Raw genomic sequence first — 19,821 nt, 5'->3', positions numbered from 1 at the left:
GGGTGGGGGGAAGCAGCCAGTTTAAAGATCTGATTTAGCTTTTTTATTGCAACCTGAAAATAGGATGAGTATCCAGTGAGCTGACGTGACCGACAGAAAGGGGCTGCCAGAAAAAGCAGAAACAAGAATAAATAAAAGGGGCTTCACTTTGCAGAGTTCTTCTCCATCCATGGTTGAAACAGGTCTTCCTCACTGATGATTCACCTGATGGGACTCCCCTGCTTTGGGGGAAACTAGCCCAAAGCTCGTGTTTCAAAGTTCAGTTTGATGGACACCCTTAGCATTAGTAACTGCCTCCGTTCTGGCCTGGTCTAAACTATTATGGGCTAGCAAAGCAGCTTTTGACCCCAAGCAACAGCCTCCCTTAGACTGTTGGACATGAGTAACTGGCATTCATCCTAAACACCAGAACCTGTTTGCAGGAAGCTTTTAACCTCACCTAGGCTGCTGCTGATGCAAGCAGACTTCCCACCCGATCCATATACAGGTACCCCCGCCCTGCTTCATACCTCCACACCCCTGTCACAACCCACAGCTGCCTACAAGCTCTCTCCCCCCAAGAAAGTAAGGGATCATCACCTCACTTAGCTACAAGACTCATTTCCACCAGCAACTGAAGTAGCAGTGGCCTTGGGCCAGGTACCTGTAGGTCTTTTCAGTCTAGCATGAGTGTGCTTGGACTCGTGATCAGTCACGCTCCATCCTGGTGGAGAAAGCAATTTCCAGGAATCCGCACCTTAATGAGCTCGTGTGTGTAAAACACACACACACACACACACCGATCCTTTGTGCTCCTTTCAGCAGGTGATATATGCCAATCTAACAGCTCAGTTTCCTGCTGTTTAAAAAGACATCACCTAAAAAGATTGGCGTGCTACACCTGCTGCCATCATCCCACCGTTTATAATTCTGCATTACTATAACGCTGTATTGCTTATTATCCCGCTGAGTAACCTGCCTTCCGCATCTCGCACCTGCATGCAAACTGGAATCAGCGAACAGCTGATGTAAGCAAAGTAAACCCATAGGAGAGTGTAACTCAGAAAGAAAACATGTATACAACCGTAAGTGCCTCTTGTATCCAAAATATGCATTTTAGATATTAATCCTTTAACATTTTCCATTGCTGACAAGCAGCCTAGAATTGGAGAGCCCACTGGGAGCTGGTTGTTTCCTTTTCTCGACTGAGTTCAGTAGCTCAAAGACATAGAATCAGATATAAAAAGGCAGTATCTCAGGAAACAGAAAATTTCTACATAGCTGCACTCACTCTTGAGTGCTGCCCCTCTCATTCTCATTCTCTCTGTTAAGATGGGATCTTTCTGTAGCCCAGGCTAGCCTCAAACTTGAGCTTCTGCCTCAGCTTCCTGAATGTTAGGATTATAGACATTCACTGCCAAATCTAGCTATATGGAGGTTCTTTACTGTAATATATATGCATGCATGCATACATACATATGGACGACAGTAGAATGTATGTCCACTGTGTGATAACTGATTGTATGAACACTTCACACAGTCCTACCGTTTCCACTGACGATGACATAGTTTAAATGCTTTATATTTAGTAAATTAGCACCAAAGCAAAGAGTCACAACAGGGGAGTACCATGCTGACTCCAAACTTGGTTATCTTTGTGTGTGTGTGTGTGAGAGAGAGAGAGAGAGAGAAAGAGAGAGAGAGAGAGAGAGAGAGAGAGAGAGAGAGAGAGAGAGAGACTATTGTAATTGTATGTGTAGAAGCCACCGGACTCCTCTGGTGCTCCTTGGGAACCATATACCTTGTTTCTGAGACAGTCTCTCACTGGCCTGGAGCTGGCCAAGTAGACTCGGCTGGCCAGTCCTCCCTTCTTCCTTTCCTTCTCTCCCCTCTTCCTTCTCTTCTAACCTCCATGCCTCCCTGCACTTTCTTCCTTCCTCCTTCATTTCCCCCAGATATGAGAGTCAGGATCTGATGTATATTTGAAATAGATTCTGCCTTGTGAGAAGCGCGCACACACACACACACACACACACACACTTTTATACCCGATGTTCAAATTTTGAAGAAAAATACAAATATCTAGGAGCTACAGTGCTTTCCCATTCAAAACTAAAATGCCGTTGTTTGTGCTGGGTTGGGAAGTTCCTTTGGCACCTCTCTAAGTCAGGTCCCCTACTTTATTGAGTAGACTCTGCTGGTGGGGGAGCTGGCATTGCATTCCAGCCACGGGCCTGTGAATCCTCCCACACGTCTAACCAGCAGTCATCGCTAGCATTCACACCGAGCTATGGCGAGGTTCCATTCAAACAGCTATGATAGCAACACACAGAGACTTCACGCCATTCACAGAGAAACCATGGCACAGAGACGGCAAGGGCTTGCCCTGCGTACCCACCCAGGTACTCCTATCCGTGTAGCTATGTAGACGCTTTTCACGAAAATGTCCCCAAACCCATCTGCATCAATTTCTTTCCTTGACGCTTCAACAACCTACCTGACCAAAGCAGCACACGGCAGGAAGGGTTTTGGGGTGGCCCCCAATGTGCAGGTGCACCAGGAGTGGAGACAGGAACGCTGGTGCTCGGCACACTAGAGTCCGAGACTCCAGCCCCAGCAACAGTGCTGTGCCCAGTTGGGGTAGATCCTCCCGTCTTACTAACCCAATCCAGAAACTCCCTCACATTCATTCCCAGAAGCTTTTTTCCATAGCTGTTCTGAATCTCATCAAGTTGACAGCCAAGATTCCCCCCACCACACTGCCCTCAGTAGAAAATGCACTCAGTGGCTCTCCGCCAGATGGGCGCCATCGTGGGCATGAGTTGCTTGCAGCCCATCAAGCTGGCTAGGGTAACCAAGGCTCTGGGCAGGACCGAATTGCAGGGACAGTGCACGCAGGTGTGTGTGGAATTCATGAATGACAACCAGTCGCTCTAGCGTCCAAAAGGCCCTGTTCGAGAGGGTGAGGTGCTCACTCTATTGGAGTCAGAAAGAGACGCTCAGAGGTTGCGCTGACCTTACTGCTGGGTCCTGGACGTCCACCACTTGGCTCATAATGACCTGCAACTATTAAACCAAGCATTTGTATTGTTTTTTAAAAAGAAAAAAGAAAACATATTCAGTGTACAAGTTACAGACTACAGAGGCTTAGCAACCCCGTGTGCTTTAGTGAGGGTGTTCACTCTTGTGAGGGGGAGGCTGATGGAGCTGGCACTAGTGGCTGGCAGAGTATCAGAATCAGGTTACTCTCCTGGGACAAGATCACAGGCAAAATCTGCATTTTTCACTTTCTACTGAGGATTTCTCTGACACCACATTAAAGTGGAAAATCATAAGTTAAAGCATCTTTAAGTCAGGGCCCTCTGTAATATGTATGTGCCAATGTATAATGATTGCATAGATGGATGGATGGATAGATAGATAGATAGATAGATAGATAGATAGATAGATAGATAGACAGATAGATATGTTGACAGACAGACAGATGGAGAACCAAATCTGACTCCACCCAGGCACTGGGGACCAGTCTTTCCACATTATTTCCGCTCACTGATGACATCATCACAAAGCTGCAGGAGAGGCGTGAAATCCACAGGCACAGACTACTGCCTCCTCTTCCGTCGTGTGGAAAGGCCCGACTCATATTACAGTAGGGAGTCTAAAACAGCAGTCCTCATCACAGCTGTGAGAACAGACATCACCCAGACACCCTCTGGCTGTTTTCATTTTGTCCTTCTCTGGAGCATTCTAGAATGGCCCTCACCATCCTGCAGCTCCTAGTGGGCAGGCTGACTAAGTGGCCATGCAGGCGCACGATGATAGCCACGACCACCCGATGGCACTCTGGGTGTGAGATTGTGGTCCTCAGAGCGACCTGGCCACTGCTGTGTTGGAGCTGAGGCAGGCACACTGGCTTCCTTGTGACAGCAAGAAGGGTCTTTTTGTTCCACGGAAGTGTTTATTCAAGGTCGTTGTCTAATCCCCTGAGTCACCCATGATGGGATCATCTCCGTTTAATGTGGTCAGGCTCTGTCGTCCCCAGATTCATCAGCATGGTATAGCACAAGAAGGAGGCGTCAAGCTTGTCCCCGTGGGAACCGCTGGTGACTCCTGCCACTCCCAGGTGAGGTTCTCCTGTCAGTCAGGTTGGAGCTGCCAGACAAAGTGTTGAAGAGTCTGCTTCTGATGGCCTGGGACAGGGGACCTTCAGAGGTCGTTCGTTTTCCTTCATTGCCTTCTCTGTCTTCCTAATAAGGTGAAATGCAGTGGCTCCTCCCCTGGGTCCAATGTCATTGTCCCTTTAAAGCTGCGTGTGTCTGAGACCCTGTGGAACGGGGCAGACTTGTGTGTGCGTGTGGATAAGTACTCAGAGGCCAGAGGCCACCCTTAACTGCCGTTCTCAGGTGCTGGCCATAATGGTTTTTGAGACTAAGTCTCTCACTGGCTTAGAACTTGCCAAGTAGGCTAGGCTGGCTGCCAGTGAACTCTAGGGATCTGTCTGCGTCCACCTTCCTGGTGCTGGCATTACGAGTCCTGCCACCACACCCCCTTTCTAAGTCACATCCTGGAGACTGAATTCTGGTTCTTATGTTTACAAGGCAAGCACCTCACGAGCTGAGCTGTCTCCCCAGCCCACTTGGGGCACCTGAGAGTCTGCTCTGTGTCTTGGCTGCTTGTGGGCCAATGAAACTGGAGTCTCTGGGCTCTTGATTTCTCTCACCCCTGTGTGAAACAGATCTGATTTCAGGGGGTAGATGGAACCTGTCCCTTCTGAAAGCCCCTGCCTCCCAGCCCCCCACTTTGTTTCCTGAAGAGGCTCCACCGTAAGGGAAAAGCAGAGTAAGGAGTTGTTGGGTAAAGAGGGGGCTCGTGCCCAGTGCTCACAGTCTCACAAAACCTGCATTTGAAGATCTGGGGCAGAGAGCGCTTGGGCTGTCCTGCTCCGTAGCCCAGCAAGACAGTGCACTGACCTCCACCTGTGTGAGGGAGAGCTAGGCTAGTCTTGGATTCCCTGGGCTCAGGCTTGGTACGGGAACGACACAGAAATGTTCTAACATGTCCACATGACCACAGCCTTCTCTGTCTCCCGCTGTCTATGGTGCCTTTTCTTTGTGTTCAAAGGCCCAATCTCGAATCATCTAGCATTTCCTCACTGTTCTCTGCCCCGCCCCTTAGCTCACTTCACTCAAGGTAGCTGCAATTGGAAATTCAGACATTTTAGTTTGTTGGTGACCCCTTCCTCTGCCAGAGTGAAGGCCCCATGAGAGGAATGAGCCAGGCTTAGCCCTGCATCCCCAGGGTTGGGAGTCAAGTAGTGCCCGCAAAAGCATTTCTAGACCTGATGGCTCACTTTCCGGTGGGAACCATCAGCGTCAAGCCTCTTGTGTGTGGCGGAGATCTTTCAGAAGACTCACAAATGGAACACAGCTGTCCCCAATGAATGCAGCTTAGTTACTTCTACTTGTTCATGTCTAGTGCAAGGTGATAATTTCTGTTCTGTTGCTGCAATAAAACACTCTGACCAAAAGCAACTGGGAGGATAAAGGGTTTATTTCAGTTTGTAATTCTAGATCACAGTTCATCATGAAGGGCAATAAGGGCAGAAACTCAAGGCAGGCTAGCTTGCTATTTGAGACAGCTTTACCTCCTAATCGGGAACTTGTAACCAAGACAGCAGGAACCACGGAGAGACAATGCTTGGTCATGTAGGCTTGTGCTCACCTGGTTTCCTTATACATCCCGGGATCACCTGCCTAGGGATGGTGCCACCCACAGTGGGCTGGGCTAACAAGACAACCTCCAACAGTCATGCCCACAGGCTCGACTGATTTCTGAAATTCCTCAATCCAGGTGAGTCTAGGCTGTGATGAGTTAACACTTAATGCTAACTAGGACAGAAGTAAAGGGGAGGGAGGTAGGAGGAGGGGAAAAAGGAAGGGAAACAAAGAAAAGAAGAGAAATCTGGTATGACAGTTTGACTAAGAATGGTCCCCAGCCCTCCTTGGAGACTCATATTTGAATGCTGAGAGAATGACACTAGGAGATGTGGCCTTGTTGGAGGAAGTATGTCACTGGGGGTGAGCTTTGAGGTTTCAAATGCCCAAGCCAGGCCCAGTGGCACTCTCTCTTCCTGCTGCCTGTCCACCAGATGTAGAACTCTCAGTTACCTCTCCAGCACCATGGCTGCCTGCATGCTACCACACTTCCTGCTATCAGGATAATGGACCAAACCTCTGAATGTAAGCCAACCTTAATTAAATGGTTTCCTTTGTAGGCGTTGCTGTGCCCATGGTATCTCTTCCCAGCAATAGAAACCCTAAGACACTGTGGTTTGCCACCCTCTAGGTTCCTGTAGTTGCACATGGAGCCTTCACGGCAGTGCATAGGTTGCTGCCCTGTGCCCTGTATTTCTTATGAGTTTCTGGCAGTCACTAAGGGACTCTATCCCACGGCTTTGCCAGGGACAGCTAGTGTCTACTGCCCCTCAGTATGTGAAAGCAAGAGGTACAGAGTTTAGTCTACCTGCAGTGGCACCTTCCTCCTCTCCTCTGCCTCCTCCTCTGCCTCCTCCTCTGCCTCCTCCTCTGCCTCCTCCTCTGCCTCCTCCTCTCCCTCCTCCTCTGCCTCCTCCTCTCCCTCCTCCTCTGCCTCCTCCTCTCCCTCCTCCTCTGCCTCCTCCTCTGCCTCCTCCTCTCCCTCCTTCTCTCCCTCCTCCTCTCCCTCCTCCTCTCCCTCCTCCTCTTCCCCATAGAGCACAAAGCTTCCTCTGACTTCCCCTTCCTGGGTCCCGCTGTCTGCTCTGGCACACATTCTTTAGCTTTTCCCCACACTGTAAAGTGTGTCATTAGCACTGGACTCCCATTTCAGCTGACCAGCATCTCCGCCCTTCCTGCGCTCGGAAAATTGTCCACCTTGAGTCTTTATAGCGGGCAGGCTTCACCTCCTTCTGTGCCAGATGTCACCATTCTGGCCAGAGTAGAGACAGAGGAACCAAGTTCCTTAATGTTGTTGAGCCACTGAATCTCCTCCTCTAGTCAGCCCGGCCTCGGGTCACAGAAGAAGATTAGAATCTCAGGATCAGGAATCTGTTTGCAACCAAAAACCAAAAAACACAAACAACAGCAGACTTAAAGGAATAGGCCCGGACATTTCACATCACCATGTAATTATAGCTCCATTAAAATAAAATGAAATGAAAAGCACCTGCGTGGAAATAACTGGGACAAGGTAATCTGAAATGTTGGCAGCGGCGGGATAAATGATGGAAGTCATTTAAATTTCAGCATTATCATTTTATATTTAGTGTTTTCCAAACGACAAATAGTATTTCTGAAAACATGCAAGCCCACTGCCGCACACCAAACATGCCAGGCTGTGGGATTCAGGCCCAGCGAGGGGTAGAGACTCTCTCCTGAAAGCAGGCCCGTTGGGACACATACCTTGACTGGGCTTCATCGCAAGGCATGAGGGGAGTTGCTTTGCTGGGTGGGACTCTTGGGGTCCATTGCAGCCTGGCTTAGCAACGCCCCCCAAAGTGGCCCTGGTGGAGCTGTGTGGCCCAGTTGCATGCACCCCATACAAGAGGTCTTAGCACTGAGCCAGGAAACGAATGAAAGTCTGTTTGGCTGTCTGTGAGGCCCCAGGGCTGTGGAGGGTCCGCTGTGATGAGCACCCCTGTGTGTGCAGACCCCGTGTGGGCCTGTCACGCTTGGGAACGCCTCTTCACTCTGGGACTTAGGGTAAGGAGCAGAGGTGGCTCTCCTGACTAGGGGGCCCACAGCTGTTGATACCAACTATGTGGGTGGAGCCAGCTAGTTCACCCAGGAAGTACTTGGTGACACTCATACAAACACTGACTTGGATAGGAACCACTGCTGCCTAGTTTGGGTACTGCTGGGGCCGAGGAGCCAGGCTACTTGCTCCTCCTATGCCGGAATGAAGCCAGACACACCAGCTGCTCTGGGAATGCCATGAACAAGGGCCTGAAAGTGGGGGTGGGGAGCCAGAGAAGAGAGGCTTGGGAGTCCCACATGCTACCTGGCTAAGGACGATCAGGAGCTTGGTGCCTCAAGGTGCCTGAGTTGTGGAAAATGATTAAGATAAACAATGAAGAATTTCAGCGTAAGTGTTCCCTGTGAAATGTTTGGGGTGTAGTCATTAGTCTCTCTCCAGTGGTGTATTCTTGCACCTCCATTCCTCTTCTTCCCTATAATGACAAAGCATCCACTCACTTCCCTTCTAGCTGGGACCAGGCAAGAGAGAGGTAAGAGATGGACTCGACTCATGACAAAATTCAAGAATTACTGTTAGTACGGGGCAGGCATTGGTCCAACCTGGTGTACCTGACAGAGATGCTCTCTTCAGTCCAGCACTCTGAGCTCCCTATACGTGGCTGTGACTCATCTGGATGAGACCTCCGGGCTTCTCCAAATAAGGCTTCGGTACCCCCGTCCTCCCGAACCCTGTGTCATCAGGATCAGCACTGTTGGCTGGATTCTCCCAGCTGCCCTTCTACCCTACTGCAATTATCCCATGTCCTCACTAGATTCAAGGCTTCTACTTGATTTTGACATCCCAGGATCACATTATCCCAGGGAATCTAGGATGGTTCTGTGGCAACAGCCCTTGCTATCACTTCCAGCTTCAAGTCACCTGACTACACTACTCCGTGGCCAGCAGAGTTCAAAAGCTCCACGTAGCAAGCCTGTGTTGGTGAAGCTTCAGCTCAGGGCAGGGAAGATGGCTCGGTTCACAAACAGTTGCCTTGCGAGCAAGAGGATCTGAATTTGGTCCCTAGAACTTTAGAAAAAGCTGGGTGTGCTTGGTACATGCAATCCCAGAGCAGGGGGAGGGGTGGAGTCATGCAGATCCCCAGGGCTTAGCGGCCAGTTAGCCGAGGCAAATAAGTTCCCAATAAAACCAAGAGTCTCTCTATCAAAAGGTGAACATCCGCCTAGCACTGACCTCTGGCCTCCGAATGTACACACACACACACACACACACACACACCACACACACACACACACGAAAGAGGGTCGCTTTGGTCCTCACTTGTGAAGCATCATGTCTGTGGTTCAGCAGCACACTGTGATGAGACACAGTGCCAAGAGCCCCACAGTATCAACCATGGCAGCTACATCTACCTGAACCTCATGGCCTGCTAATATCCCTCTGCCTGGATGGCTTAGGGAACACCATGTGCATGGGATAGTATCCAGGGGCCCGGGATCACTCCTCAGATAGACCAGAGTCAGTTAATAAGACAACAAAGCAATACCACAACCTGGCTGGTTAGGAACATGGCTGGTCTAGGGTACACTCTAAGGGGGGCAGGGGTGTCTGTAAAACAAAATCAGCTACCAAACAAAACAAAACAAAACGCAAACTGTAATCTGGAGCATGGGGAAGGGACTCAGGCCGGCTTTGGCCTGGATTCTGTCTCAGTCACATTTCAGAGATTTGCACTTTACACCCACCCCAGAGCTCATTTGGAACAAGACAAACACATTCAGATTCCCATTTCCACACTGTAAGGCCGATTGGTTTCCCTGACGACAGAGTTTGAGTTGTCCCACAGACCCCTGGACAGTATCTGCTTTCTACAGAGGTTTACGGGGCCATCAGTTACTTTCAAACCCCCATGAACTTGAGGCCTGGAGTCCTTTCTCAAAGACACTAATCTTCCCTGTGGCCTCCAACTGTAATTAACAACCATTTATAATTGCTGCTTCTCTTGATTTGTTTAAAGCCTGTTTTGCTGAAATGTGGACTTTGAATCTGAGCATTCTCCCTGCCTACCAGGTCTTGCAAATTAGCAGAGGTTTAATTATAAAAAGAGGCTGTTTTAAGTTGGGGAGAAGAATCAACCCTCCTCTCTTCTCATCTCCTTTATGAGAAGCCTCATCCTCCATCTTCCCTGACATCCGTTTCCTTTGAAGCTCTCAGAGCTGCGTTCAGGGCACCCTGAGCTGGGGAGCAAGGGAGAACTTTTAAACAAATAGGTTACTTTTGTAAAACCTACTTCTCTGTTGCTCGTTACAGTTTGAACCAGATGCTTATGTTCTGCTGGAGCAAAATGGGCCTTTCTTGGTTGTCATCCATGCTTAATTCAGTACACACAGTGGCAAAACTGTATGTACTAAATTTTTAAAATGTGTGTGTGTGTGTTTATATGTATGCCTGTGGGTGTGCATGTGTGTGAGATGGTCTATGTGTGTGCACATGATTGTGGAGGCCCCGGGACAAACTTGAACATCATCCTCAGGAACACTATCGACCCCCTCTTGAGACACTGTTTTTCCATTGCCTGGAGGTCTCCAATGAGGCTAAGGTGTTTGGCCAGGGAGTCCCAGGGTTCCAACTTTCCTGGTTGGGATTACAAGTGCATAGCACTGTGTCTGGTAATTTTTTGTGGGCACTGGGAATAGAATTCAGGTCTTCGTGGTTGTATAGCAAGTTTTTTACCAAGTCATCTCCCCAGTCCTGTAGATAAATGAATTTTAAAGTAAGTGGCAACTATGTCCTATCAATTTTAACAAATACCCCATCCAGAACTCCCCTGTGCCCTTCCCAGAATCCCCTTCTACTCTCCAATCAAGCAATCCCTGACTAGGTTTCTACTGAGCCAGTCTGGTTTCACCTCTTCTAGAACAGCATGGAGCATGCACTTCTGTCTGCATACATTGGGCTGAATTCACCTGCACAGATTTCTGTGTCCGTCTACGTATCCGTCTATGTAGTTTTATTTACATGAGTCGCACCCTCAGAGGAGACCCACACAAGCCCAACTACAAAACCAGAGAAAGCAAGAAAGAGGAACAGGCTGACATGGCACAGGGTTCAGAAATGCAAGAGTCCAAGTTTGTTTGCATCAAGGGCTTTTCGTTCATTCCAGTCTGCCCCTTTTTGGAGCTGAGTGATAATGTTCTAGTCTGTGTGTAAAGATCATAGCTGTCTTATGCACTGATGGGCACTGGTATTTCTTTTCAGTTTAGAGGAAAGAAAGGGAGAGAGAGAGAGAGAAAGAGAGAGAGAGAGAGAGAGAGAGAGAGAGAGCCCTAAGCATGTATCGTTGCTCTTAGGTAAACACTTACAGAATGTCTGCTCCATTCATTGACTCTTTAAGACACTCAGAACCACTGTGTTTACATGTTTTCAAAATTTTCCACTTCAGCTGGTAGAGACTGAGAGTCTTAGTTCTTCTGTGTCCTCAGAAATGCTTGCTATTGTTGGGTGGTTTTTCTGTTGTCAATGTTAGCTGTTAAGTGATTATCTTATTGTGTTTGGAATGCACATTTCCTGGTGAGTAATGAGGTTGAACATTTCCACGGGCTAATTAGCCATTTGTATATTTTCTTTTGGAAAACATCTATTCATTGTTTCCTCCCCCTTTTATTGATTGTTTTCAGTTGCTGAGTTATAATAGTTCTTTGTATATTCTGGATTCAAACCCGCAGTCAGATTGGGAACAAATGTTGGCCCTGGCATGAGTTAGCCAATGTGAGACTCGAAGCAGAGAGGACCTGCTGGAAACTTGTGGAAATCTTTATAAATTAAACGTTCACAGACCAAAGACTACCCAGCAGGCATTGCTGGGATTTGAACATGAGACATCCCACACCGTCATCAATGTTTGAACACTTAGTTACCAGCTGATGGCGCTGTTTACTGAAGGTTTTAGAATCTTTAGGAGGTGGAACCTCACGATAAGTTGAATTCTGGTGGTGGGTCTTGAGTTTTGTAGTCTGGCCCTACTTCCTGCTCACTCCCTGCTTTCTGCAGTGTGTCCACCTGGCCTCCTGCTATGCTGCTGTGCCCCTTCCTGCTGCCATATCTCCCTTGAGGCTGGTATCCCCTTGAACTATAAGCCACAATAAACATTTTCTCTCTTGAGTTGCTACTTGTCAGGTAATTTCATAGCTCTAGCTGCTGCAGAGAAGTCTGTGTGACTCCTGCCTCTACCATGTAAGTGATACCTTCTGTCAGTCTGTCCATGCAAATGTACCCTGTCAACTCTGGGGCAGGAGAAAGCTAGCTCCGTGGTCAGAGCAAGCAGGCATGTAGGGAGCTTAGTGTTTATAGGGATGGACTGGAGAGCGAGCGAGCGAGCGAGCGAGAGAGAGAGAGAGAGAGAGAGAGAGAGAGAGAGAGAGAGAGTGAGCGCAGAGAGAAAGGACTTGACCACTGGGAAACGAATGTACCAAAATTATAGAGTAAAAGTAACACCAAAAACTGGGAAAATAATATTAAAGGTACAAGTACTATTCAGTCTCCACCCTAGGAACCACCAAGCAACACAGAGCTACCTCGTGTGTGTGTGTGTGTGTGTGTGTGTGTGTGAGAGAGAGATGCATATGTATGCAGGTGTGTGTGCATGCGTATGTGGAGGCCAGAGGACAACCTTGATTTCCATTGCTCCAGTGCCATCCACCTTACCCCAGGAGCAGTCTCTCAGATGTCATTTCTCCTCCTGTGCTGTGGGGGCACTGTTCTGTGCTCATTTTTGCAGGTGTTAAGGAGTTCTAGGTCCCTGCTCTAGCCTGAAAGGGATGATGTCAGTGCTTCTGGGTGACAGGGAAGCTGAGCCCTTAGAAGACTTTCCTGTCTACGTGCTTCTCAAATAGGTACACGTGTCTTCAACGGACTGGAAGACAGGAATGCAAGGACAGGGGGTCACTCCTGTATCAGAGAGGCTATGATGGTGTTCAGGAGACTAGATCATCACCAGATGGGGCTATTAGCATTTCCTCTTGGGGGCATGGAAAACTGCTGTCAGGAGCTCAGGAACCTTCATGAGATCCTCTCAAGGTTCCACCCCTCCCTGATGTTACCTAAGAGGTGGACAGCTGACTGGGGATGAGGGGACTCTGGCAGAGTAGCTGCCTGCAACTTACTCAGGGGACTTCCCAGTGGTGAGTGTGTCTGTGAGTCACCCCAATAAACTCAGTGAATCACCAACCCAGTTTTAGATGGAATCCCTTTAGTCTACCAAAGTCTTCTCTTTCTGGGTGAGTTGACATTCTCTCTGTCTCCCCAGGCAAAGCTCCAAGATACTCCATCACTGTGACACCTGCTGACTCACACTGTCTACCTACCTTGATTCTGAGAGTCATGGGACCTCATTACACTTCCTGTAAAGAGAGAAGCCACTGTCTGCCTGTCTTCAAGTCTTCAAGACTTGAAGGCTTGATCTCCAAATCCTCTCTGTCTATTTCTATATATTTCAGGGGTTTTTGTTTTTGTGACCCAATGCTTGGCGACATGACTCCAGTTTGCCTGTGTTTTATGAGATGGTGTGTGGGGTATTCAGGGTAAAACTCCAAAGCCTTGACCCTCAGCATCCCAACATGCACAGTAAATTCCTGGTTGAATTTCAAGCTTAAGAAATCACTTAAAGAATTTATGCTGCCCATTAGTTCCGTTCTGTCTGGATGCTCTGCTCCTGCCCCGTGTCCTTCTCACATTTCCCGTCTCTTGTCACAGACTTTGCTGATTGCTCAACTTCTCCCTCTGGCTCTTGTGTGACCTTGGCAAGCCTGGGTACCTCCACGCAGCTCACATTTCCCCACCTCTGAAGTGAAGGTGTACTTTGTCGAGCTGGGATTCCTGAGGGCACAGTTGTCTCTTTAAACTGCTGAGCAAGATCCAAGCATCCCTGGAGTGTCAAATGACCAGTGCTCAGCTTGTCTCTCAGTGGGGGTCCCTGTCACCTCTCTGTCCCTTCTAATGGACACGAAGCCTGGTGATACATCTCCCTGGCCTCGGCTTTCCTTCTACCCTTGGAAACAGCATGTGAATGTCTATAACAGCTCTTGGGCAGACGGTTGGCTTGCATGCAGAACCTCTGCCTGCTCACCCTGCTGGCCACTTCCTGCTTGCACAGGTTCTCCTGAGACCTTACTTCTCCGGGATCCTGTGGTGGTTTGAAAGAAAATGGCCCCGAAAGGGAGTGGCAGTATTAGGCTTTGTTGGAGGAAGTGTGCCACTGTGGGGGCAGGCTTTCAGGTCTCTTTTGCTCAAGTTTCCCTCAGTGTGATTTTCAGTCAACTTCCTGTTGCCTGCAAGATGCAGGACTTTCAGCTACTCCAGCGCCATGTCTGCTGGCACACTGCCATGCTCCCTGCCGTGATGATAATGGTCTGAGCCTCTGAAGCCATAAGCCACCACCCTCAATTAAACCTTTTGCTTTATAAGAGCTGCTGTGGTCATGGTGTCTCTTCACAGTAATAAAAACCCCAACAAAGACAGACCCCTTCTTCCTTTAATTTACATGGGGAATGGGAGTCCCTCACACTATACAGAAGCTTGTTTGATGGTGACCCTTGGTCTCCTTCCCTTCCCTTCACCTCTCTCTCCTTGAGCCCTCTTGCCTGACTGTCAGGAGACCAAAGTCTCTCAGGTCCCACCAGAGAAGTGGAAGGAAAGCCATGCGCTTCTCCAATACTGGCCCTGCCCAGGACACGGACCTTCTACCCCTTTTTCAAGAGTCTCTTTCTCCTCCCGTCGGATGCTCTTTCCAGGCTGGTGATATGACTCAGTGGTAGAGTTCTTACCCAGCATGCACAAGGCCTTGGGTTCCATCCCCAGTGCCAAAACAGCAACAAAGCAAGTCATGTCACAACCACCTGGGGCTGCAGAAAGATGCTCACACAGTAGAGTCCGTGCCTTGAAGTGTGAGGACCTGGGTTTGATCGGCAGAACCTGTGTCAATAGCTAAGCTCGGTAGTATGTATATACACTTGTCATTCCAGTGTTGGGGAGGTGGAGTAGGGAGTTCCTGGGGCTCGCTGGATAGTCAGCTGAGCCTGGTCAGCAAATTCCAGCCAGGGACAGACCTGCCTTAAAAAACAAGGTGGACAAGCCGGGCGATGGTGGCGCACGCCTTTAATCCCAGCACTCGGGAGGCAGAGGCAGGCGGATCTCTGTGAGTTCGAGACCAGCCTGGTCTACAAGAGCTAGTTCCAGGACAGGCTCCAAAGCCACAGAGAAACCCTGTCTCGAAAAACCAAAAAAAAAAAACAAAAAAAAAAACAAGGTGGACAGCACCTGAGGAATGCCACTGGAGGTTGTCCCCCAGCCTCCGCATGCACTCACACAAGGCTTCTTCATCACCATTTCTTAAGGTTTTTCTTTACATTTCATGAGGGGGGCGGGTTATACTATGAGTCATTTCACCAGCCAGTCACTGTGTCTTACAATGAATCCATTTGTTTGTGTAAAGTGAGGCCAACCTGGGAAGACAGAAGGAATCTGGCTTTTTTGATGCCTTCACAGGCCCTAGCCAGGAGCCCTGGCCCAAGGTGTTCGGAATCACCTCACTTCAAAGGACGAGGCGTTTGCACAGCAGCCTCCGTAAGCCTGACAGGACGGCCCTGCCATGCAGCCCAGCACTGGAGAACACAGAAATGAGCATGTTTCCCCCCTGTCACGGCCCAATGCTTCCGAGGCCTTTGGAGACCTCAGGGAACCCCCAGACTGCTTCCTGAGGCTTTGATGTACCCACCCCATAACAAATGCACCCTGGTTCAAAGTTAAGCAGCCCTATTAAACTGGAGCAAAAGCCTCTTCCAGGAGAACTAACAGGAGGAACCACATCACAGTGGCAGCAGAGGCATGGAGCCCTGCGACAGACGCACCCGCTAATGATCCCGGCCCCATGGTGAGCGTGCAGATGTGTCTATAAAGGAGGAACTCTGTTTGTAAGATGCTATAGGTCTGGACTTTTTCTTTGGCTCTTATTAAATAAGAGCTCAGAAACTGCATGGTGCGGAAGTGTCCAGGCCCTGTTTCCGAGGCCCCTCCCAACCCCACAGAGTCAAATTCTTTCCTGGCTCCCTTTGGCTTCCTGAACGACGGGCTCCATCTTGGTCTCTCTCAGTGGGTCACCATCGCCAGCAGTGCTGGTTGCTGGCATTTACCTTCTCCTCCACGGGGAGCAGAGCCGTGTGTCGGGTCAGAGCTTTCAGCCATAGCCCTGCTTGCTCTAACTGTGTATGGCCTGGAGCAGTCACTGCTTTGCAATCTCATGGGATGCCATACTCGTGGACTGCAATGGAACCCGTGGAGGGGCTGGGGAGATGGCTCCAGTAGGCACCTGCCAGAGGTAGGACCCAAGCGAAATGGGATTCTCCTGAGAAACAGGATGAGTCAGGCTATGCCCAGCCAGTCCCACGGTCGGCTTCACCTGCTTGCTGCAGCTTAAGGAAGAAAAGGATTCTTTGGGCTCCTAGTTCAAGGGTACAGCCCATCCCAGCGGGAAAGTCATGGCAGCAGCCTGCGAGGCAGCTGGTCACATGGCGTCGCAGCCACGGAGCACAGAGAGATGAGCGCTGGTGCTCAGTGCCTTCTCTCCTTTGTATTGTGTCCAGGACCTCGGTCCATGGCGTGGTAACCCCACAGCCAGGGGCGGTCTAGAAACGTCCACACAGTCACGCCCTGACAGCGGCTTCTCTCCTGAGTGATCCCGGAGCCCATCAAGTTGACAGTATTAGCCAGCACTGATGGTTTGTTTATGAAACATTTAGCTCATTTGGGAATCCACACCGAGCTCAGCATCCTGCATCGAGACTCGCTGACTTCCGCAGCCCCGTGTACCACTCAGTCTCAGGGTTTCCTGCTGTCCCGAGTTCCTCCTCTTTGGAAGCATGAGTAGGCCGACCCTGCCCCTCAGCTCAGAAGACTCTGTCCCCTCTGGGGAGAGACAATACTTTACTTTCTACCACCTTGCTTTGTCCTGGAACCTCCCTGCCCTGTGGACTCTGAGTGTGTGTATAAGCTGCATCTCATTAACCTACATAGCTGTGTGCACACATTGTCCGCATGGCTTTCTGAAATGCAGAGTTTTCAATTCCTTCTTTCTACGATGTCAATGTCTGAATGCATGCAAACGGGTAGCTGAGCCCTGCACCCAACACAGTGTCTCTCTGCCAGGGTCTGTCCGCTGGAAAGTGCCCAGCAGCTCTCTGCTTCACCTGAAGATGGCGCTGTGGCATGATTTCCACATGCTTTGGATGTGTGTGACCACACACCTTATCAAGGAGCAGAGAAAGAGGGTCACTCCCAGCCCCTGCATCCTTACCCTCTAGGACTGAGCAAGGAAGAGAAAGCGCATGGCCCTGTTTGCCTTCTCCATGGGAAGGAGTCATCAAGACTATTCATAATTTTTCACTAACTGTATACTCATTGACAGCTACAATAATTATTTGGTAATATTGATAAATAAAGAACGATGTACATTAGCCCAAGGGTGATGGCACACACCTGCAATCCCTGGAGATGGATGCAGGAGGATCATAAGCTAGAGACTAGCCTGGGCTACATAGTGAACTTTAGTCCAGGTTGGACTGAATAGGAAGATTCTGTCTCAACACACCAAAATAAAATAAGAATGACAGACACATATACACTTAGACAGGTGCACATGTACGCACACACACACACATACACACATACAAACACACACGGCCTACTTTTGAGATGTTTTGCTCAAAAACCAAAAGAATGCAGTAAGAACCTTAGGAACCCACAGATTCCTGCTTCACTGGGCTTCTGCTGCTACAACCAAATGCCCAAGATAATTTAAGAAGAAAGGACGTTTTGGCTTACAGCCTTGCAGGTCCTGTAAAGGTCAGCTGGCCTTTCCGCTTTGGGAATAAATGTCAGGTGATTCCGAAAGTCCATAGGTGGGAGACTTGTCTACCTGAGACCTTGGGTGGGAACTCAGGTGAACAGGCATGTCGGATGTTGGGAGGACAGGAAGTTTCTCCAGAAGTTACCCATTTTCTGGCTCTAAGCACCTGTCAGAGATGACCTGCCAATCTGCCTCAGCAGCCTGGAGAAGGAGCAGTGAGTATCAGCTGCAATAGCCAAGGACATTGCCAGGGGAGTTAGAGTCCGCTGTGAGAGACTAGCCAGGCTGGAGGAAGGTTGGAAGGACAGACAGATACCATACAGTCACACAGGCATCACACACAGTGCTGTGACGCCATGTACCCCATGTCTTGTCAGTCCATTCACTTAAAGCCACTAGATCATGCACACAGGGGTCCCGCTTAGAGACCATCAGAACCCCTGGGGAGAGGGATTGACAGCTCCCCTGTGGGAAACCCTCTTTATCCATTGATTCATTAAACAAAAGCTGACAGACTGTGTCCCCCGAGGCTCTCTTCAGAGTGACAGTTGCTCATGATGTTGTCATGAGATCTTTTTATATGGTTTATAGCAGTGGGTTCCCAGGACCAATAGGGTAGTGTCATGGTTCATCTTCATCATCAGCTCATGATTTGAAATCTCCTGGGAGACACACCTCTTTGATGGTGCTTTCCAGAAGTGACTGACTAAAGGGTACAGCTGCCCACAAAGTGGGTGGCCCAGATATACCACGGTCCCAGGAAAAGGCAGTGCTATTCCCACCTTCCCTTCTTCCTAAGAAAGTGTGCCTGGTACTGCTGCCACCACCATCCTTCTGTGACACCAAACACCAGCCTCTTTCATCTCTTCTGGGCATACACCAAGCATTCAGTGCCAGATTGTGGTTGCACACAGTTTCGTGGAGTGAGCATCTCAAAGTTCTCTGTTGAAGTTCTCAGCATGCAGATAGCCATTGTTGGACTACACAGCCCCCCTGGAAGTATCCTAATACATATTGCATATATTGGCTCCACCCCTCTGGAGATCCCTGCTAATGCAGAGGGCAGGGGCTGGGTTAGAAAGAAAGAAAGCTTCACAATGCTGGGGGGGGGGGGGTCTGGCCTATGCTGTGAGCTGCCACTTTACCTGAGCCCTGAGCGGTAGGGTCTTAGCAGACTGTCCTGTCTATAAGCCAAGCATCCCTGTAATTTTGTTTGTTAATTTGTTTGTGACGACCTTCCTCACACCAGTCCCACTCAGCCCAGACAGACCCTCAGGCGAATTGGGACCACACATGCTCCAGTGCCCAACCATCAGGATGTAGGGATGTCAAGGATTCATGGATGACAGTGACCAGAGATGAATCAACCAGGCTGGAAAGGGATCAGCATGAGGTGAGAGCTGAGGGCAGGGTCTAGCAGATCTGTGTCTCACATAGAGGAAGCAACCCTGGAAACAGCCATGCAGCAAATCTTCGTCTGGCAAGACCGGCTACTAATTTCTTCTCCAGTATGACCGTGGGTAATGGTCAAGCCGTGACCAGGAAAGAGAACAGCAGCAACTTCATTTTAGTGAACTTTCCCAAGGTACCTGCCTAGCCCATGGCCTCTAACCCTTCTTTCTCCACCTGGGGGAGTTTGGAGTGAGGTTACCAAGTAAAAGAAAATGCAATCAACAACAATTATTGAGATTCTCAAGGAAGCCCCAAGCCTAAGCCCATGGCCGAGTGTGTTCCGGGAACACAGAGATGGTAGCAGCTGCTTCACACACTTATCCTCAGTGCCGGGTGAGTGTATCTGTACCATGTGAGGGCAGTGCTCAAGGAGGCCAAAAGAGGGCGACAAAGTCCGTGAAACTGGAGTTAACAATCCTGAGCAGCGTGCAGGTGCTGTGGACACCGGCTTGTACAAGAACTGCAGGTGTTGCCAATTGCCATACCTCTACCCCCTCCACTCTTTCTGAATTGTCTGGATAGATTGGGGAAAATACCCAGGCTTCTTTCCCATCCCCTAAGAGGCTAGTTGATTGACATATGGTGATCTCTGGGCAATGAGAGCTGCAAACCCCCCAACGGAGATGAACCCCGAGCTGGAGTTTGGAAGCCATGGAGGGCCGGCGGGTGCAGCTGACCCAGGTGTTGGGATGCCTGCTGACCCTGCTCACTACAGCTGTAGCATCCAGACAGCGTGTGATCGCCTTCGCCAGTGTTGCCAT

At 49.5% G+C, this 19,821-nt stretch overlaps 1 pseudogene; it reads left to right on the top strand.

Annotated features, from left to right (window-relative positions):
- Positions 1-2,796: 2,796 nt before the first annotated feature.
- LOC119801625 lies at positions 2,797-2,994 on the top strand (annotated as a pseudogene).
- The last annotated feature ends 16,827 nt before the right edge of the window (positions 2,995-19,821 follow it).

Source organism: Arvicola amphibius, chromosome 15 (assembly GCF_903992535.2).
Source record: "Arvicola amphibius chromosome 15, mArvAmp1.2, whole genome shotgun sequence".
NCBI classification, from domain to species: domain Eukaryota; kingdom Metazoa; phylum Chordata; class Mammalia; order Rodentia; family Cricetidae; genus Arvicola; species Arvicola amphibius.
This window is presented reverse-complemented; position numbering and strand designations above follow the sequence as displayed.